The sequence below is a fragment of the Taudactylus pleione genome, unplaced genomic scaffold, assembly GCF_031769625.1.
Source record: "Taudactylus pleione unplaced genomic scaffold, aTauple2 ptg000145l, whole genome shotgun sequence".
Taxonomy (NCBI): domain Eukaryota; kingdom Metazoa; phylum Chordata; class Amphibia; order Anura; family Myobatrachidae; genus Taudactylus; species Taudactylus pleione.
Window position 1 is genome coordinate 4,876,733 of NW_028284547.1, and position 23,943 is coordinate 4,900,675.

The 23,943-nt window shown below is 38.5% G+C and overlaps 1 pseudogene; it reads right to left on the bottom strand.

Annotated features, from left to right (window-relative positions):
- The window catches only part of LOC148522640 (uncharacterized), an 808,266-nt pseudogene that overhangs the window by 443,905 nt on the left and 340,418 nt on the right, over positions 1 to 23,943 (bottom strand).

Sequence of the window (23,943 nt, forward strand, 5' to 3'; positions counted from 1 at the left end):
GGATCAGTGGGGAATAATAAATAAACAAAGGTTTCCTTATTAGGTCTGATCTATAAGACAGTAAGTGGAGTTTTATTGCTACTCTATTTCTGCTAATGTTTAGATAAATGTTTGCCTTCTACTATTTGTTTTAATTTATGTTTAATCATTTAACTTATAAAATTATGAATTTGATTGTATGACGTTTTAATTGAATACACCTGATGATTATTTGGCACAAATAAGAGGCAGTATTTAAAAGCTGCCCTATAGCCATGTGGACACCTTGAAAAAGCTGCTCCTGTGTAGCGAAATGCGTTGGTGGCTTTTTACCCTGATATTGTCATCGGCACTTGTGCATTTGGACATCAGCTACTTCATCTTCCCATTGGAACACCGAGCTTTGGATTTGGGACTTTGTGCAGCATTTTCAGTACCGGTCATAAGAGACTGTATCAATTTTCATTTGGACTATTGCTGATTATGATACCACCGCTAATTAAGGATCCTCTCCATCTTGACACAAGCCGGTAATATACAACAAAACTGGATTTTCAACTACCACATATCTCCAAAATTGGTGTTTTCCATTCAACTAGCTGACCCAATTAGTGCCTACATGGATTTAAATTTTTGTGCTTTTAGATTGTTCTATGCATGAATCGATGTTTTATACCGACTACTGACATCAATTTTTTCAATGGCTATATACCCAGTACTGGTGTTTTATTGTTTTATCACTTATGTTCAATATTCATTATTGTAATAAATTGTTTATATTTTTATATCAGTGCTGCTTATTGTACATTTATATTGTCTTATTAGAGGTTGACTACCTCTTTTTTCAGCAGCAGCAGCTTGGACAAGTGACACATGACAGTGCCCTCTATACTATATTCTTTATACTGATTTTCCCTGGGACTGGAATTTATACTGCTCATGCTTCTATTTGTAATTTGTTAATTTACTCATTATTCTTCATTACATACATGATGGTATCTTTCATTCAGATGTGTCATTTATATGTACAGTGTATTGTGATTTTTATATAAATGTTTATCAATTCATGCTTATTGAATTATCTCAGGAATAAATTGATACAGTGTTAATATAAGGGTGTCTTTGGAGTCCGGTATAGGCTGTAGGGTGTTCTGTATTTTTTTGCATTGTTTACCTTTTGGACTAAAACAATCATCCTGCCCCAAACTGCTCGACCAGCTAATTTCATTGTTTCTATTTGACAGACAAGTGTATTACTGCCACTCTTGTATACAATGGAGGTGGAGCAGATAGATGGATATTTTCACTGGGATGTAGCCAGCATCCTGGCATGTGGGATTCCAATGGTTTTAATATCGGTGCTGAAATCCAGATAGGTCGGGATCCCAGCACCAAAATCGCAACCACCGGAATCCCGAAGGGTAAGTATCGGGGTGTAGGGGGAGCTTAGTGTTCGTTATCAGGGTTAGGTTTAGGCATTAGGGGAAGGGTTAAGCACTGGGGAGAGAGGATTAGGGTGCGGGGAGGTGGGGGTTAGGTTTAGGCACTATGAACAGATAGAAAAACTTCTTACATGGATTATACCTTATTTTCCCAACACAACATATATGAGGGTGGATCCAAAATTCCATGCCATGAGGTAGTAGTAGATGTTGGCCTGTATTGATTTTCTGTATGTATGTACTAGAGGTCAAATTACAGCACAATTCTACTTTTACTTTTGCATATGTTAAAAAATAAATGGAACAACATAACTAAAAGTTTAAAAATGGAGAATACTAAAAAACTGAGAGACCTGAAATATGAGCCAACATTAAATATCTGCAAACGAAGAAGATTAAGATGGTGCCTTCTGAAATTCACACTCAAGCTCAAGGAACACATTTGTGGTAAGATTTTTACATCTGATGTCAATGTCATTACTGCTATACAGGACTGGTTTGAAGACAAATCACTGTACTTTTTCCTGAATGAAATCAAGAGGTTAGAGCATCGATGGGAAACATGTTTTGTAGAAAATGGAAATCATGTAAAAAAATAAATGTCATTTGTACTTAAAATTCTCTGTTATTCATGGTTAGGACACAGATTTTTGGATCCACCCTCATAGTTGCTAGTAATAGGGTAATTGGATTTACCAGCTTAATAGTCTAGTACCTACTAGACATAATGAAACCTTAGATCTTACCAAATGTTAATAACATAAAGGGGCTGTAGGTTATTGTGAAGTATATGTCCCTATACCTTCAACACCCCCCCTCTTACCCTTAACTACTCCAATAGTCTACATATTCTGTTCCTTTACATATATTTTTTTCCTTTTCTTTTTTTTATGTGCATCATTTTGTAGGTTATGAACATGAAGATCTGTTCAGATGGTCTCTATATACTAAGATTATAGTTTTGTACGTGCAGTAGTGGTAATCTGAATGCTAAAAGTTGCATATATCTAAGGGGGAAATGGAAATGTAGAAATACATACAAATACAAAGGGGTGTAAAACATATCTTTACAAGTATACTTACATATATTAAAACAAATCCATGCATGGATAAAGATGCTTTGTAATTGATTTGGCTGTTTTAGCATATTTTTGTTTTATTATCATTACTATTAAGAGACCATGCCAAGTTTTGGTCAAGACCATCATGACCATCGGGCTTGCGACGAGACCCTTGTGGTAGGGTCTCATTGCTGCAAGCCCCAGAGAGATTTCGGCTCTAACAGAGCCAAAATCTCTCCCTCTGACATCACTCGTGATGTCAGTGGGGCCACCCCAAACGGAGGCATTCACATGGAAATGCCTCCATTGGGCAGCCTCTCCCCTGGTCCGCCCACCAAAGGGGGTGAGCTGTCACTCACCATTGACAGCTGGCCCCCTTTGTTGCGAGACCCGGAGCGACAGAGTGCCCATTGCTATTTGGGTCTCGCGCATGCTCACGACGGAGCCGGCTGCATCGTGCACATGCATACTGGCCCACCATTGACCCGGTTGCGAGCGCACAGCGCTTGCGACCGGGTCTGAATCAGGCCCTGTGTTATTAATCCAGCTGCATTGCAGCTCAGCTGATACAGTTTGCCTGATGACATAGAGCTATGTCAGGCTGTGCTCAATTGACAGCCAGCTGACTGAGCTAAGGTATATCACAGGAGTTTCTTAAGGCCCCCATACATCAGAGATTGATTGCAGCAATCCTCCAATTTGCAGTCGATTGTGTATAAAAATCTTTTCCTTTTTCAATCAATTGCAGATTGCAGATTTGCCACAATCGATTGAAAAAGGGAAAGATTTTTATACACAATTGATTGCAAATTGCACGATTGCTGCAATCAATCTCTGATATATGGGGGCCTTTAGTTCCATGACTTTTGTGGCTCACTGCAGTGCATCAATAGAAAAAGCTCAGGTTAATCAAAGAAAAAATAGACATTTATAGTTCAAACTTCATCTATTAATGCATTTCAAACAAAAAACTTTTTTCCAGGACCTTCCCCTGTTACCACCCACCAACGGCACTATCTGTCACTCAAAGGAGCGGCCCATCTGCGGGCGTTGAGCGAGCACTTCCCATTGCACAGATTGGTTTGTGCATGCTAGTTTGCTGCATAGGCATGTGCAGACAGACGACAGTCACCCATAGCGAGCGATTACTGCTTAGCGTCCGGGTCTGAATCAGGTCCTAAGTGATGTCATACTCTGCGCTGGGATACTCAACATATCATTTTTAAACTGAGGAAGGCATTTAATCTTTTTTGGAGTGTTATGTGGTCAAACACCCATGAAATTGTCCCCAATATCTTAGGTATCACAAAACAAGTATAGTGATGAGGTACACATATAAATAAAATATAAACTTTATTAAATTCCACATAAAATTATAACATAAACATATAACCCATAAACAGGTGAAATGTTAAAATAGAAAAAAGAAAAGTAATATATAATTGCTACAGTTTTTGATAAACCATTTAATAAACAAAATAGGAACAAAGGAATGTTTATTAATGAAAATATTGTAAATGGTGTGAGTATAACATTCAGCTCCATTTTAACAGTATAATCACAAGTTGTCTGGATTTGTATTTTTCAGCATGCATTGTGTTTCACAAACCCACAGTGATCTCAAAATTAAACAACCTTATATCTTCCTAATTAATGATGGCAGCTGGAATACATTAAGCCTTAAATATATAGTATAAGACCAATATTGATCTTTAAATGCTTGTTTGATTATTAACTCCAGGCATATATTCAGCCCATGTAGTTGATTCAGAGATTTCAGCAATAAATTGTGTTATTTCATACCACATGTTATACCCCTTTTACACCGGAGCTAAAACCCGGGTTTTAAAAGGGTTAACCCAGGCAGCTCCCTGGTGTAAAAGGGCAGAGGGTTGGATCGCCAGGTCGAGTGACCCGGCAATCCAACCCAGGTAACTAGCAGGGTTTAACACGGGCGTAGCCCGTGAAACCCTGCTATGGGAACAGCGCACTCCTGGTCACGAAGACCTGGAGTGCGCTGCTAGCCGGCCGATTAGTCCGGCTTCAGTGGCGCTTGGAGATGACATCATCTCCAAGCGTCCACTTTCACTCCGCAATAGCCGGGTCTATGGAGACCCGACTGCGGTGTGAGCGGCGCTGACTCGGGAATATCCCGAGTCAGGGCCGGCAAAATTCCGGGTCTGATCCGGATAGGAACTTTGTTCCAACTCCGGGTCAGACCCGGAATTTAGGTGGAAAAGGGGTATAAGTGGGCAGCATAGGGGAAATGTATTATCTAGTTTAATCAGGTCCCTGGCATGTATTCTAAATTTGGGCAGAGTTTAGCAAGACTGGATCCATCAGGACACAAATCCACTTACAGTTATATATTTTTCTTATTTGGCTAGTGATAATGTTATGACACTCCTGATTAATTATATAAGACCCCTATATTCATGTTAGGAAGGACTTTTGCCTATGACATCATGACGAACAAAAAATCTACAGAATCCAACACGTGAAGGCCAAATGGAGAGATAAAAATATTCAAAAATGTTTGGCCAAGATAGAAATGAAAATTTTTTTTTTAAGCTTAAAGCTCACAGGGCTCAACCAATTTTAATTACTTAATTTCATCCATTCTTATTCCTATTTTTATGAAATTTCAGTAAAGGTCTTTAAAAACATCAAATAATGTGGGTATATGAGAAATTATTTTTACTAGGCCATATGGGTGCAACAGAAAAAAATTAAAACATTTTTATACCTAAAGTTTTTTTATATGTATGTTTTTAAAAAAATATTTTCTAAACTCTATTTTTAATATTCAAAGTATTATTTTAAAACCAACATCTAGTATGCTCTGCATGAATATATTCATATGGGACTTATAGCACACATATCCTTCCACTATGTATTTGAACTATATATTCAAAAAAATTTCAAAAGTTTTTCCTCTCAAGAAAATAAGACTACATGTCCCATATATAAAGAGGGCAACTTATGTTCTGAAATATCCGGTACAACATATAAAGATCATAATGGACCAGAAGAGAAGACTACATTTCCCATGTAACAATGTAGCAGTATTACCACTTCTGGTCACGACTTAGTGGCCATTTCTGGTCACTGATGTCAGGACACCTACAGACTAACACAAGAAGTGCCGATCATGGGAAGAAACCCCTAGAGCAGTGGTTCCTAAATTGTGTGCCGTGGCACCCTGGGGTGCCTGAGGACACTTGTAGGGGTGACTGAGGTTGTTGGTCCAGCACCAAGTCAAATTATTTATGGTCAATGTAATGTAAATATGTGGGCAAACAGAAGCACAAACCTAACATAACTGAACCTAGGCATGATAGATAAGCACAATTAACTTTAATATATTTTTTTATGAATTTCTGATTAAAAAACTTATACTTAGGGGTGCCGTGAAAACGATGCTTATACTCTAGGGCACTGTTACTCAAAAAAGCTTGGGAATCACTACCCTAAAGGCGTTCTAGTTCCTACTAATGCAAAAAACTTTGTGAGATAATGTTTGTACATAGTGGTGGACACTTCTGGTACACGTTCAGGTGCTGAAAGTGTGGCCATGTTGTAACCATACAGACTATTTAAACCCAGTCTGGGAGCAACACCATAATCTCTTAAAAAAGAGAAAAGAATTCTTGAAACACATTTGCCAGTTGTAAAGACCATTCTAGGGGAAATTTGCACCATATGATTGATAGAGGATATTGTCTCTACAAATAATTTTATTGTTTGATCAATGTACAAATTGAAAACTGGAACCGGACCAGTATATCCATGGGACACACCTAGATCAGTCAGGAGGATAATTGTAAGGATTTTATGGATTTTAGCAATGTAAATGATTTTAATCTCAAATTTACCTCCAACCTACAAGAAAACGAAATTAAATTCTTAGATATCATCCTCAAAGGTACTGAAAATAACATCTCGACTAAAACATTTACCAAGTCCATAGACACAAATAGTTATCTTCACTACAAGAACAGACATGTCAAGAGCCAGAAGGATAATATTCTCTACTCACAATTTCATCATATCAAAAGAAACTGTAGTAGTAAAGAAGAATGCTCAGAACAATTAGATATTTTTGCGGAGAGGTTTAAGGACCATAACTACCCAGAACCACTCATCTCTAAAGCATTAATAAAAACAGAAGCTACAGTAAGGGAGAATCTTTTAAATTATAAAACTAAAAGGAAAAGAGAGGATATGGTTCCCTTCATCACCCAATTTAGCAATGAGGAGAGAAGAATCAGACAAGTTCTGACTAAACACTGGGGAATACTCAAAATGGACCCAGTCCTAGCAAAAATCCTACCGCAGAAACCATCGATTTATTTTTAAAAAAGCAAGAAATTTAAAAGATATCCTGGCTCCCAGTATGCTCAGGCATACTGACCCAAACAAAAAAGACCTTTTGAAATGTGTCAGATCATACATATGTGGAAAATGCAACATGTGCAAACATTTACACCCAAACAGGAAATTGTTCACCAACTTACACAGTTCAAAAACATACAACATAAAAGATTTTATTAATTGAACACTTTTTCTGTTATTTATGTACTAGAATTCCCATGTGGACTAAAATATGTGGGCAAAACGAAAAGGAACCTAAAACACAGAATCCAGGAACATGTAAGGAACATTAGGAACAAAATCAAAATCATTCAGTATCCAAGCATTTCAAAACATCCCATGACTCAAACCCAAAATGTTTAACTTTTATAGGCATTGAACATGTGAAGTTAGGACCAAGAGGTGGAGACCTGGCAAATAAACTCTCACAACGAAAAATGTATTGGTTATTCAAACTAAATACTCTCCTACCAAACAGCCTAAATGACAGCTATGAAATAGCCCCGTTCCTATAATGCATGTACTGTCCTACCTTTTTACCTTCAACTCAACATGTAATTTTATGCTTTTTACTATCATGTGACATATTTACTGCACTTTGTTGTTTTTAGAGTTTTTATGGTCTCATTTTAAGTATTAAGCAATGATTTTAGGCTCATTTTTATCATATCCCTGCTCTCATCTTTCTTATTCATTATTGTCACTGTAATGTCCACTATATGCACTTTATTGTCGTTAAAAATTATGTCATTCGAGAAATTTGATGCTATTGCATGCTATCATTTAGTGCAATACGCTTGACCATTCTCTATATACTTTTCCCTATTTTCACTACAACATACATATTGTTTTGCAATGTAATATTTAATGTATTGTTCTATAAGCCAATATTTTAAGAACATTTAGATATTAAATTATTTTTATATTTTATTATCTCACAAGATGGCTGCCATCGCTTACAAACTGTCCCAGTGTCTGCTCTGCAGATAACCAAAAAGATGGATACCTTTGCATCAATCTAAAAAGGACTATTGCAAACCGTCCGCCACCATATACAAACGGCAGTCACCACTCCCTGCTCATGATGCACCCAAAACACGGCTAGGTTAATAACACAGCTGCCGATATATGTGGAATCACTCCTACAATTAAACACTCCTGGAGCTAGCGCTGACGCCGAGCTAACGCTGACGTCACACATAACGTCATGCAAAATGGCTGCCATGCACTGCGCATGCGCAGGTGCCGTTTTTTGGTGCAATTTTAAGAAACAAACCTCCACCTATTCATGGATTAAATAGAAGGCACTCCATAGACCCAATACCACTCCTGAAGAAGTCCCTATGGGATGAAACGCGTTGAGGCCACCTTACCCAGGCTCTCTAGATATTGGAAGCATATACCTAAGAGGACTGGGTACCATCTTAAAAGAGAAGCACTTTTCTTTTTTACTGTTTTTTGTGTTTTTACCTAAAATTTACTCCCTATGTCATTGTATCCAAATAAAACCTGTTAAAATATACTGATGGGGGATCATTTGTATCTATTCCAAAGCTTGTTTGCATTCACCACACACATTTCCAAGAAAATTTGAGGAAAAAGGGATACTAGGAGATACTTTTTATTCACATACTACGTGCTTTATATACAGCATTATCTGGTACACAGCTAATTGTAGTCCTGTCCTGCTACTCATGTAAAGAAATACTATACCATATCATCTCTTTTCTTATGGGCTTGTATGAACTCTTCCTAAGGTGATCCAGTAGATGACATCTTGTACACCCCATCCAGTGTGAGCCCTGTACCTTTGGAATTTAGATAAGCTTGAAAGACTTTTTTTGGATGCACAAAATTTTTTGAGCACTGAGTTTCACTTTAATCAACAATATTATACTATCAGGTGCATGTCTTTTTAACCCTTCATCTATATATATATATATATATATATATAATTGTTTTCAACACCAGTATTGTGTTATGTAAATAAAGTTTATTGATACTTTCACTATGGGAATCTTGTATATGATTGTGATGACCATTTGAAAGAAATGATACCCTTATGAATGTGAATACACTGATGATTGTGTGAGTAATGGTGCGCAGTTATTAACCCAGGTTAAAGATACCATGATAGGTTTTATCTACGTTTACTCAAAGTGAGCGATGTGCACTTTACAAAAAAGCATCAATTACTGTCTATGTGTCTATCTGGAGAAAAAATACCTTTAAAAGGAGTATCTGTACTTCATTTATTGTGAGTAAGAAGCAGCATAAGAGGAAGCATCCACCCTTTTATAAGTCTGCAGAAAAAATCAAGGGATAACAAAGATACCTTTTTAGGGAGTTATCCCAGCTTCTAGCTATTAAGTCTGGGTATGCAACCCCTTTTTTCCTGTACAGTAATATAAAGCTTCCTGTATATAGGAGATTTTATATACCAGACTGATTGAATGAAAAAGACACCTGTTGAGCAGTTTACCGATCTCTGTTCAGTGATTTTAATTATGTCCCTCTTAGGTTGTATTCACATATATTGATAACCCTGGGCAATACTACACATTTTCCATTTTTTTAAGTATAAACTATCACTGGCAGGAATGTGTGGGGCTGAATAACAGACACCTGGACCAATAGGAGAAAGGAAGAGAGAGTTGCCCCATAATAAAATATTCAAGGCAGCTGAAGTGCTGCACATAGAGCCAGGATCCCAGCTTCTAAGAAACAGTAGGGGCCACAATTCCCTGTAGCTACTCAGAGTACCAATTGCCTAGCAACCAGTGGGACCATCAGGCAGCACAGGTGAAATGATGTGGTGATCCAGCAGCCTAGTAATGGCCGGGACCAGTGATAGAAATGAGCCGTGACGGCTGCTTATACCAAACCTTTGTGAACATATTGGGTTTAAGGATATGACCTCCTGGCAGAGCACAAGCTCTTAGCCTAGAAACAAAAAGATTGCTCTCTAAAATGCTTACAGGTAACCTTCTTATTCCCCCCAAGGTTATGTTCTAGAATATAGAGCACAAAGTTGGGTCAGCTTGTTGATTAGCTTATCCTTCTGTAGGTTCTGAATGACAGATAAACATCTTCTTTTTGAAGCATTGCTAGCATAATTAAACAATGGGTCCTGCAGACTGGATTGAATGACAGGTGAGATGACTCATGCTGACTGCTGACGTTAATGCTGACTGTACTAAGATGGGGGTGAATATCCTCTTCTAATATTTAAAATAATGCACAGTATATCTGAGTGCAACATTCCTAATACTATAAGGATATACACATAATATGTCAGGACACCTGAGTATGGAATCTGGGAAGGGAAGAACCAGGTCTAGAAAGTACATACATATATACTGGAGGTAACTAAGCACATTGTATACAGTTTATCTTACACTGTTTCCTATAGAAAGAATCCCAGTACTGAGAGGAGCTGCTAGATATTATAACTGGATAAAGAGCTCTTTCCTCTACTAGTCCCAGCACCTGTATGAGCAGGACAGCTGTATATTACAGAGATCAGTCACAACATCAGAAGCACAATCAACACTTGCAGCATTTCCATTGATTTTTTTTATCAATTCTTTATACCTATTTGTCCCTTTCTTTATTATATTTTACATAGTAATATTTTGCTAATATTAATCAATTTGGATAATTTTACTTTTATAGAAAATGTATAGTTATGATTTAGACCAGTGCAATATTCCAGGATAATACAAAAAATTTGGTGTAGTGAATGTTTCTACTATAAAAGTCACCTTGAGTGGAATTTATTTTATGTGAATTTAAGACAGAGTTAATACTTAGCTCAAATGAAAAGAAGTAGTTCTGCTTTCTTTATTAGACGGTGTGGCTGATGTCTTTATATATTTCATATTTTAGAAAATTTTACATGTATATAGAGAAATAAATAGCTCATTGTGTGAATAAGACCTCAGTAAGATGTAATTGAATTAGTATAAAAATTGTCTTTTATTGTTGCTTTGCTGAACTTTTCTTTATTAAATATTTGGAATTTTTTCAAAAAGTATCAGAATTTTTTTTTAAATGGTGGTCCACATGTGAACAAAAGAAACTCCTACATGAGTCTTCCCCTGCTCTGTTGAGTGAGTAGTGGTACACTCAAGAGGAATGAGTATGTTTGACTGCCGGACGTGAGCTCGGTGGTTCAAATCCCGATGCTGGCAGCCCAATGTAGAAGATCCCGACAGCAGAGGTAAGTTACCTATTGCTAACCCTCTCCCCCCTAAACCTAACCCTCATTTAGGGGTGCCTAACCCTAACCTCCCCCCCATCTGCCTAAACCTAACCTCCCCCCATTAGTGCCTAAACCTTACCCCCCCTCCCCGCAAACTAAAGCTAACCCTCCTGGGGTGGTGCCTAATCCTTACATCCCCCTAGTGTCTAAACCTAACCCCTCCTTCCCCTAGCCTAACCATAACCCTCTCCAGGGGAGAGCTTAACCCTAAATCCCCCCGGGGGGCCCTAATCTAACCTCCCCATCCCTGGTGTTGGATGATTGGTCCGGTGTCCTATCGGGGTCCCAACATCAGGATTAACATAGGCATCAGCATTTTGATGTCTATGTTCGATCCTTTGCTGGGATTATACTGTCGGTCTCATAACTACATACCCGCTCTAGAAACCATTTTGATTCCAATTCAATTATTCTTACTAAGGTCTGGTTATAACACGTGCTATTTCTTTCTCTATTTACATGTGAAATTACAAGAAATAAAGCATCTTTGCGGACATCAACCACACATTGTAATAAAGGAACCAGAAGAGCTTCATATGAGCTAAGTATTAACTCTGTTTTAAATTGACATACTGTAAAATGAACTCCACTCAAAGTGACTTTGATAGTAGTGCTGTTCTTAGCACCATATTTTTATATTTTATCAATTGTGTTAGTTTTCTGGGATTGATCCTCAGGTGTGATCAGGCAGCAATTATCTAAAGTGAAGTACCTCAATTCCCTTATTTATTTTCTTTAAAAATAATGTGTGTTGTGTATTTGGTGCCAGTAGTAGCACCGACTTATGCCATGATAACGACAAATTACATTTCAAAAAGATAAATTATAATTTCACGCAATAAGGTGGGGTTGTTTCAACATACACATTATTTATTACATTACAGGGGTATAGAGGATAAACTATGGATGTTTCATCTTTTGTGTCTATAACAAGACTGATTTCTATCAAACACTTGTCACATTTAGAAAATTAAATGTCCTCACATGTAAACATATAGAAGTTATACAAGTTATCTAGCTTATAAAACACATGATACATTCAGGCCCTCAGAGTGACTCCTCATGTGATTAATAAGTTCTATCTTTCTAGTAAATCTCTTACTACATTCTTAGCATTTATTTGGTTTCTCTCCTTTATGACTCCTCTGATGTCTAAGAATAGATGGCTGTTGTGAAAAACACTTTCTGCATTAAGAACATGTAAATGGTTTCTCTCCTGTATGAATCCTCTGATGTATGAGAAACTCTGATTTATGTGTAAAGCTTTTGTTACCCTCACAGCACAGATGCAGTTTTTCTCCTATAAGACTCATCATGTATTTTATGTAACAAGCTGTATCTTTAGAGAAAAACATTTGCTGCATTAAGAGCATTTAAATGGCTTCTCTCCTGTGTGAATCATCTGATGTATATCATGATTTTGTTTATTGGTAAAACACTTGCTACATTTAGAACATGTAAATGGCTTCTCTCCTGTGTGAATCCTCTGATGTATAACAAGCTTTTGCTTTTGAGAAAAACATTTGCTGCATTCAAGACATGTAAATGGTTTCTCTCCTGTGTGACTCCTCTGATGTATGATAAGTTTTGATTTATGTGTAAAGCTTTTGTTACACTCAGAGCACAGATGCAGTTTGTCTCCTTTAAGACTCATCATGTATTTGATGAGATATTAATTAGCTGTAAATGTGATGAGAGAGAGAGTAATTAGCTGTAAATGTTTTTGATATTCAGAAAAATAATGTAGCTTTTGCGGATCCTCCAGTAGAAAAAATGTTTTTATTTTGCTGGATCAAAGAAAAATGTCACTTTCCAAAACATCTTCTAATATTCTTAGTGCAGATCCTGCTCTTTATTCATCCTAAAAAGAAAAAAGTTAATTTTTAAAAGCATAAAATTTACTGGGTTACATCTACTTTTAGAGTAATATTGTTAGATTATATTAGGAACATGATTTATATTTAAATAAACTAATAAATATGACCCAGTCATTTAACATTGTTTTAGGATTAGACATCCTACATCCTCATTTCCATTTACCCTCCTGCAGTAGATAGATACTTGATATAAAAAACATGGTCTATTAATTAATGTTAATGTTTACAAATTTTCCTCATACCATGACATGTATTAGATGATAAATTAATTAGCTGTAAATGTTTTTCTATTCAGAAAATGAAAATAGCTTTAGCAAATCCTCCAGAAGAAAAAAATAATGTTTGATCAGATAAAAATTTTACTTTTCACAATGTCCAGATAAAAATGTTACTTTTCACAACGTCTTCTAATATTCCTAGTGCAGATTCTACTCTACATGTGGCCTATAAGGAAAAATGTAAATTATTAAAAGCTTAAAATTTACTAGGTTACATCTATTATTAGAGTTATAGTGTTATATTATATTAGGAACATGATATATATATATATATATATATATATTTAAATTATATATATATATATCTATATATATATATATATATATATATATATATATATATATAGATATATATCGACCCAAAAAGTAGATGGCACTCAGAGATTTAGCAAAAATATAATAGTGTATTCCATAAAGGCCAACGGGCCGGGCGACGTTTCGAGGTTTGACCCTCTTTTTCAAGCCCACAGCATCGTGATAAAGACAGACAAACATAGACATTACTTACCCCCTTAAGTACCATGACGCTGGGTCTCTCACACCACGCAGTGGGGCTGAGTGGTCAGGCGTGCGGTAATTACGTCTGATCTTCTTCCGGTTTGTGCGCTCCACCGTTGCCTGGCGACTGGTGAATGCTAACCAGGTACTCTTCCTGGTACAAACAAACTCCGTCAAGTCAGGGATGGGGAGCGTTCTCACTGTCCATTCCGTCAGGCTACAGTCCCGGACACCATCTCCATCACAGAACCCATCTGCGAGCTGTAGACACAGAACCATGGTTAAAACTAACATCCTCAACCCACAAAGAATATAAAACACAAACATAATACATAAAGTAAATAACATCAATTATCATGAATCAAACACATAACTAGCTCAATCCCAGGTTACCATACTACCCATCAATATAAGTTACAAAATGTTCCAATTGATCTTATCATTCAGGCCGTTAGGTCGAATAGTGTCCAATCTCAGGATCCATTGTGCTTCTCTATTTAGCAACACCCTAGCACGGTCCCCACCTCTAGGTGTTTCTTTTACATGATCAATAATCAAATATTGAAGCGCCGACAAGGGATGGCCAAAGTCCTTAAAATGGCGAGCCACCGGTTGATCTGAGTCCCTGCCTAATGTCTATGTTTGTCTGTCTTTATCACGATGCTGTGAGCTTGAAAAAGAGGGTCAAACCTCGAAACGTCGACCGGCCCGTTGGCCTTTATGGAATACACTATTATATTTTTGCAAAATCTCTGAGTGCCGTCTACTTTTTGGGTGGATATTGTTTATACATACAGGATGGGCACCAGAGTCTAGTCTGTATTATTGGTGAGTGCCGGCATAACGTGGACTATATATATATATATATATAATGTGTGTTAAATAAACTAACAAATATGACCCAGCCATTTAAAATTGTTCTAAAATTGTAATATGTTATTAAATTGCTTTATCCTAATTTCCAGTCATATGTGCAGCACAGAGACATCTACACTCCTGCAGCAGATATATACCTGATATACAATGCACAGTCTATTATTGTTGCAATAAATACATTATAATCCTCATATTGTGACCTCAGAATGTGCAGATTATATATTGCTCACCCCCTGCCCTGACCATAGATGGGTAACACATGCTACCGATGCTGTCACACCTACTGTCAGCTGATGCACCAGGATGCCGCCATTATCTCAGCACACACCATGGGAATGGGGATAATGTGACCATCTCACAGTCACTCTGCTCAGTGTGATATGTGCAGAGGAATCAGTGATCATTGCTGTATGAGATACCAGGTTTTTAAAAGATAAATTAATTTTTAAATTATTATTTTGTGGTAGAGACATGAGTAGGTTTGGTGTAAGGGCCTAGGGTACATCACAAAGCTGGAGAAAACTATGCTTAACAAATTAGACTTAAAAGTTGTTATTATGAAACAAATATGCATGTGTCCAGCAGCATATGTGCGTTTGTCTAAGCCTGAGGGGCAGATTCATTTTGACACAAGATTAACCCATAAAACTCAGATGCTGCCTCATGTGAGCAGAGGTATATCTGTGTTAGATGCAGCCTCTGGAGATTAATGCACAGGGAAACCTATAGATTCAAACACTTAATACTGAGTCTATGAGTTACCACATGCTACCAGCGGGTTTCTCACACTAATAAAATAGACAAATAATCATGGGAATAACTACTATGAGTACAAGGGGTGCAGCTGCTAAGGGTCCCAGAGCTGAGGAGGGACCATTTTCCTTGTCAAAGTTACATGTGTTAAATACATTTTTCACCTTTGGTTGGTACATAGGGGTACTTACACACTTTTGTCACAGGGCCAAGAAAAACCTGGTTAAGCCCCTGCATCTAATTGAATAGATCTGGGCAGGGCCAGCTCTAGGGGTGTTCGACATGAGTGGTTGAACAGGGGCGCCACCCATAGACGGTGCACCCTTACCCAGCTTCCTGATTTCAGCAGAACAGTACTGTGCAGCAGTGCTTGGACCCTGGAGTCTGAATGGATGCTGCGCGCATGCGCAAAGCATACATACAGTGCCGTGAGAGGGCTTGGTGTAGCCCAGCTAGTGAATCTCCCCCCAGCCTGATGTTATTTGGAAGCGTGCCATGCGGGCACGCCCCTCAGATAGCATCACTTAAGGAGGTGTGGCCTATGGTAAATCAGAGTTTTATGTAAGATACTATGAAGGATCTACCACATAGATACCCCTTTATATATACTAACATGATGCACAGAGTAATATGTAAGATACTATGAATGAGCTGCCACCTAGATACCCCTTTATATATACTAACCTGATGTACAGAGTAATATGTAAGATACTATATAGGAGCTGCCACCTAGATACCCATTTATATATACTAACCTGATGCACAGAGTAATATGTAAGATACTATGATGGAGCTGCCACCTAGATACCCCTTTATATATACTAACCTGATGGACAGAGTAATATGTAAGATACTATGATGGAGCTGCCACTTAGATATCCCTTTATATATACTAACCTGATGCACAGAGTAATATGTAAGATACTATGATGGAGCTGCCACCTAGATACCCCTTTATATATACTATCCTGATGCACAGAGTAATATGTAAGAAACTATGATGGAGCTGCCACTTAGATATCCCTTTATATATATTAACCTGATGCACAGAGTAATATGTAAGATACTATGATGGAGCTGCCACCTAGATACCACTTTATATATACTAACCTGTTGCACAAAGTAATATAGGAGATACTATTGAATTTTAATTATACTCACAAAAAAAGGAAAATGTTGGATTCATTTTAGATGCAGTTGTAAAGAAAAACTAGAAATTTTGGACACATAGAACTACTGTACTGGTAGATATTATGTAGATAATACATACATGATACAATAGTACTGATAGAGATTATATAGCTATATTTCATAGATGATCCATTAAATTGGGAGTAAAATTTAGTCATTTGTAAACTAATATCTAGAAATGTGTGTGTATGTATCATTATATTCCTATGTATAATGTAATTACCTTACTCTGGATATTTATCCTTCTTTCTTTTTATTACTCTGACATCCGTCCAGCTCTTTAAACAGCAACTAAACCAGCAACTCTTCCATCAACTTTTAGTAGCCTGATACAGCCTATTTATAGTCATTCCCATCTTTCTACAGTAGTTCCCAGGGTGACCAGTCTGGATTTTTACATATAAACACAGCTGCTTCTCGTGCCTAGCTCATTGTCTTGTAAGTGAGTTGTAAATATTCCTAAAGTCACTTACTACAATAGGAAATCCTAATTACACTTTGGCAGGGGTAACATCTTGCATTCTAATTAGATCATAGCAGCCTCTGGCATCCTGTTATGTCACCAAGGAAAGCTTTTGTTTAGGAGTTACCTATTGTCTGGTGTTTCAACATAAATACCTGTTCTACATATCAGCAGGAACATCACAATGATTCTGTGAATAATAACATCAATAGACATATGTATTTCAAAAGTCAAATATTTGAACAAATTTGATTGAAATTATATTGCTCATGATGTTAGACATTGTGATACAAAATCTTAATTTGAGTTTATTAGAGATATATAATAAGTGTAGTTGATGACTACGACAAACGAGAATCTTAATGGATTTTTTTTATCATCATCTTTTGCTTGCTAATGCCTAAGGCCAATTACTGGTGCTATTAGAGAGTATTGGTGCAAAATTATAATGTAGAAGTCATAATCTGTCAATAACAACTAAAATTAGCACAGATAAAAGATGGTCCATTGTTATTTTATGAATTTAAGTTCATAGAATCTGGGAATTTGCAACAACTTTGAAAGTTCCACCAAGTACAGGTGCAAACACCATACAGCGCTATGACGTAACAGGCTCCCATGAGCATGAAAGACAGAGGATACAGTTATTATAGTCACTGCCCTCTGAAATCTCCTATTAATATCACCTCAGACTAGAGGCCAAATTAATGATAAAATGAGTTCCAACAGCAGATACATCTCACCATCAACTATTCAGAAGAGACCTAAATCTGGTCTTTATTGTAGAATTTCTGCAAGGTGATCACTACTACTGGAGAGGAATAAGAAACTCAGGCCAAGGAATACAGGCTGTGGTCATCAATCCATGTTTAAGTTGTACTTTTCTGAATCCATCTGCCATATCCTGCAACTGCCACTGGTGTAAGGGATGTTAGCTAGTTTCTTTTTAGTAATAAAGCAATGTATTAACTATTAATTTTATCTGAATACTTAAATGAAGTAATGAGATTCTCTTTGAGATTGTCAAACACTGTTTGGATTTGAAATGTCCTTTATTACACTTTCCCAAACAGCTTTATAGACTAGTAGTTGTTGACAAAGTGCTACTACTGCTAATAGTTGCGTGATATTCCTCTTCTATAAACTGACAACATAGACCAGCATCTTTTAACCACTGTGCCATGGCACACTAGTGTGCCGCGAGCAGTTGTCAAGTGTGCCGCTGCGGTCTGCTCAGTGCACTTGTACTGTAGTGTGCTTTACTCCTGAGGAGGCCAATATAGTGTGTTTTTATTGCCTGTGGAGGCCAATATGTGTGTGAATATTTTTATGTGGGAGCCAATGTTTATATTTTTTCACTGGTCACACACACCATATAGCCAGATAATGTGCCTCGGCAATTTTAAAATCTTGTGTAGTGTGCCTCGAGTTGAAAAGGTTGAATATCACTGACATAAACCGGTCTATGATTGACAACATGACTAAAGATACTTGATAATATAAAAAGGTGATCACACAGTGATAAAGGCAACGGAGGAACAGTCACCTTGCAATTCAGTTTCTGTCTCTCAATTTCATGTAAAATCAAAATGATATATTTACACAGCACCTGACACTAATCAAGTGGCAATTATTGTAATTCAATATTAATTTTATCAGCAATGAAGCTGTTTAATTAAACATAGCAGCATAACACCGTGTGAGCCCATGACAGCTCACCAATAAACATGTGTAGAGCCAACTAAAAATACATATATAGGTGATGCGCTAATTAAAAAGAGGTCCCAATGTGGCAGAACAATCAATCAGAACACCATCATTCAGATTTCTTAATATTTAAAGTTTTATATTACATATAAAACATCATACATACATATAACATAAGAACATTTTATTCTTAAAGGTTTAAGATATATTACTGACACAATTCTATATGAAAACATAAATAAATAAAGTCTATAAGGTTACAAATGCCAAGTGACTAAAAATCCATAGCAGTTGTTAAATAAGAAAAATAAAATTGTGTTTGCTTCTATATATCGTTTCTTAGCTGCCCTAAAATACTGTTTTTTAATGATGCAACATTAATGTTTTATTTTTTATTTTAATAAAGTACTGTGAAATATAATATTCAGAGCATCATCTTTTTTGAGTATTACTATTTTAATATTATGTTAAGAAATGTAGTATGAAGTTTTTTTTATTGCTGAAAGACAACTGACATTTCTAAGAGCTAAGGCCCTCATTCAGAGCCGTACGCTCTGAGCAGAGCGCATGCTCTGAATGAGGGCCGGGCTCCATGAAAATGGAGCGTCCTCCTGGACGCTCGTATAGCTGTGGGTCACCACCCACAGGCTATATGAGCGTGCATTGTGATGGCCGCGATGGTCGAGACCATCGCGACCATCGAAATTGCGAGCCGGAGCCTGCGGTTGAGGTTTTCAACCGCAAGCTCCGGAGTGATTTTGGCTCTATCAGAGCCAAAATCACTCCCACTGACATCACTAGTGATGTCAGTGGGCCGGCTTTTGATGGGAGGCGTTCCCATGGGAACGCCCCCATCAGGGAGGCACGCCCCCGGCACGCCCACCAAAGGGGGCGTGCTGTCAATCAACATTGACAGCACGCCCCCTTTGATCGGACACAACGAGCGAAGGACTTTCCTTCGCTCGTCGCGTCTGGCGCATGCGCACGACGGAGCTCCCTCCGTCATGCGCATGCTCAGTCCATAACATCGACCCACTTGCGAGCGGACAGCCGCTCGCGAGTGGGTCTGAATCAGGCCCTAAATTTGTATCTAATTAAATTATTTTAGGTGTTGCTGATTATTAGCCACCTATCAATTAAATCCAAGAGAAGCAGGTATAAAAGTCCATTTCTGAGGGACACAGACACCTCTTTGATAAAGCCCCCATTGATGGAGCGAATCATGTTAGAGAATTACCTGTGACTTACAAAATGACTTTTGCTGAGTGACATTTGTAGCCCTCCTTATTGATTGGAAACCATCTTTATTTACTGGTGAACTGTGCACTTTGGTGGAGTGGTGACCCAGAGAGACGGAGGCGGTGCTTGGCCAGAGAGTGCCCGGAGCTGGAATAATTTGCTGCATACTAAGATCTCAGAGTAAAGGCAGATGTGATCACAAAGCAGGCTAAGTTCTCAGTCTATCCTTGAGCTGTGGTTTGTGGGACTGTGAGTAAAATGCCCAATCGGAGTTAACATTGATCACCTTGGAAAAGCATGTATGGGCTAAAGATGTTCTAATATTGCTACTTATATATATTCAAATTGGAGCAGCAGCTCATAAAACGTGTATTATAGGAGGATCCTTTCTATACAGCATGTCAGTTTTCCTTACAGAAACTTTGCTTCTAAAACTCTCACCGTGGTGAGACTGAAAATATATAGTAGCAAACACAGGGCCTGATTCAGAGGCGCTTGCAAGAAGTAAGTACTCGCTCTGAATCAGGGCGGGCACTGGTTTTTTGGGAGCCATCGTGACCATCGGGCTTTCGATGAGACCCTTGTGGTAGTGTCTCGTTCATCGCAAGCCCCAGAGAGCTTTCGACTCTCACAGAGCCTGAAGCTCTCCACTGACATCACTCGTGATGTCAGTGGGGCCGCCCCCATATGGCAAGCGTTCCCTCGGGAACACCTCCATTTGGGCAGTCACCCCCCTGGCCCGCCCACCAAATGGGGCGAGCTGTCACTCAACATCAACAGCTCGCCCCCATTGGTGCAAGACCCGGAGCGACAGATTGCCCATTTCTAGCTGGGTCTCACACATGCACACGACGGAGTTGTTTAACAACTGCAGTGGCAAATGCAGGATTTCTAGAGGGGGGTTTCCAAATGCTTGATTTTAGAGTGAGTGTAGCCAGTCCATGAAGAGGGTAGAATTAGCATTTAACCAGCTTTAATATGCGTCATACAAAGTATATTGTGTCATAATTCCAGCACATACAGGACCAGCGATCACAGTAAGCCATTAAATGCGGCAGTAAGGCCATCCTGCCTGAGCTGTATGTTTTTATTATAGATGTAGGCACCATTCCAGAGCATTAGAGCAAGTACGGGAGTCTGGGGGAGCATCAGAATAATCTAGCACTGCCCTGGACATATATGTACATATTGGGCTCTATAGCAACACATACCTAACAGTGAATGTTTTCCAGATCTCCTAATTGGTGCACAGGTTATTTATTACTGACTGATACATGTTAAAAGATCCACAGGTGGTGCTAATTATTTCATATGTGATACTGTGAAGAACCTGCAGCACTACTAAAAATACCTTACAATTTCTATTGTGGTCATGGTGTGGGCTGGGGAGGGGGGTTTCCAGGCAGATTGAAACCCCCCTGCGTTTGCCTATGAACTGCTATGGATTTTTAGTCACTTGGCATTTGTAACTGTCATGGCTGCTGACACTTGAGACTCCTGGAGGGAGGCAGGCCTACTAGGCACAATAAACTGGGGTGGTTTTAGGAATTACCTTTCCATGAAACTCAGTAGCACAGGATAAAAGTAAAATAGAATTTATTCACATAAGAATTATAAACAACAAGGTCTCAAATAAAGTCTCAAACAGCACAGAGGTTCACATATGCAATAATATGTATAGAATAGATTCCCCAAATATATATAATCAGTCATTAGCATATAAGAACTAACGTGGTATGGAACCCCGAGTCCAGAATGAGGCTAACACCTCAGGATGACATTCAGGACCTTTGCCAGGGTAGAACCCTGTAGTAATGGAAATCCGGAGCAGAGCAGACCCTGCAGAACAGTATAGTTCCGGGACAGGGCTGTGCCCTGTGGTGCAGTGAGAGCCTGAAGTTGGAGCCTGAAGTTGGAGCAGGGTTAAGCCCTGTAAAATGATGAGATTCCAGGATGGGGTTGAGCCGTGTTGCGTGGCTAGAGTTTGGAGCAGGGTTGAGCCCACATGATGTAGAGAGGATTGTAGCGGGGTTGAGCCCCATGATGTGGAGAAGATTGTAGCGGGGTTGAGGCCCGGTGATGCGGAGAAGATTGTAGCAGGGTTGAGCCCAGTAATGTGGGTAAGATTGTGGCTAGGTTGGGCCCTGTAGTGTGGCTAGGGTTCGTAGTGGGGTTGAGCCCCGTGATGCAGAGATGACACTGTAATGGTGCAGTTGACAACTGTAACAAGGATGAGTTCAATATCCACAGGAATGGAAAAACAACAGGCAAAGTAAATAGTGCAGCAAAATAATGAAACTGCAGTGATGGAGCAATAAGCAATACATAGGCAATAGGAATGCTGGGCCCTGTAGTGCAGCGGGTGACTGACATCAGAAGTTCATCTGGAATACAACAAAGTCCACAGCAATCCACAGGCACAGCGGGGATCTGGCTGGAGTCCAAGAAAAGACCTGAATGCAATGTTGCACAGACACTGAGAAACAGTTAGTAAAAGGCTTTATACTAAAGGTCAGTGATCCATAGGAAGTTTCAGAACATGTGACCCAAATGAAATCAGGTTTGAAATAATGAGCAATCTAGAAATCCCACAACCTGATGACACCTGGGACACAGATGATCACTTTAACACTCTATCCCCTGAATGCATACTAGCAAGCAGGATAGCTCCTCCAATGACCACAATGGAACTTTGGCAAAAGTAGCCTATCTTTATGTACTGAAATAGTCGCAGTCCTGACAGTACCTCCCCTTTTTGGGTATGAAAAATACATATCAATTTAGGAGCATGGACATCAGAGTCTTTAATCCAAGATCTCTCCTCCGGGCCATAACCCTTCCAGTCTACAAGATAATGTAATTGTCTTTGATGCTTACATGAATCCAGAATCTTATTGATCACAAACTCCACACCTCGAGCAGTTGTTATGGGGGGTACTTTAGTCAAGCTGTCATAAAATCGATTAAGAATCAATGGTCTAAGCAAGGAGACATTAAAGGAGTTAGGTACACGCATAGTTGGAGGTAACTGTAACTTACATGCCACTGGGTTGATCAGTTTTATAATACGAAAGGACCAATATACCGGGGAGCAAACTTCATGGTAGGTACTTTAAGTCAAAGATTTCTAGTAGACAACCAGACATGATCCCCAACAGAATACTTAGGAACAGCCGAACGTTTTTTTATCAGCAAAGGTTTTATAATTGTGAGAGGCTTTCCTAAGACACTTATGTACCTGGGTCCAAATTCCTGAAAAATGTAGGAGGGTAGCTTTAGCTGCTGGGACATCCACAGTAGGAATTGACTGAAGCTCAGGAACTCAAGGATGTCAACCAGTATTGGCAAAAAAAGGACTTACATCTGTAGCAGATGAATAATGAAAGTTATGAGCAAACTCAGCCCAAGGCAAAAAATCCATCCAATCATCTTGGGAGGAAGAAATATACATTCTTAAGAAGGTCTCCAACTCCTGGTTCACTCTTTCAGTTTGTCCATTTGACTGAGGTTGATATGCAGAAGAAAACTGTAATTTAATTTGCAATGATGAACATAAAGCCCTCCAAAACCGAGCAACAAACTGGACACCCCGATCAGACACTATCTCAGAAGGAAGTCCATGAAGACAAATATCTCTTTGATAAATATTTGTGCTAATTTGGGGAATGATGGAATTCAAGCCAAAGGACACAAATGAGCCATCTTGGTAAAATGATCCACCATTACCCAAATAACTGTACACCCCCTAGACTCAGGAAGATCTGTAATAAAATCCATGGAAAGATGGGTCCATGGTTGGGTGGGAATGGGTAGTGGATGGAGAGGACCAACTGGAGACTGCTGGGAGGACTTATGTTGTACACACTTAGAACAAGAATGTATAAACTCTTGGGCATCTTTTTTCATGGAAGACCACCAATAGGAACGTTGCAAAAAAGAGT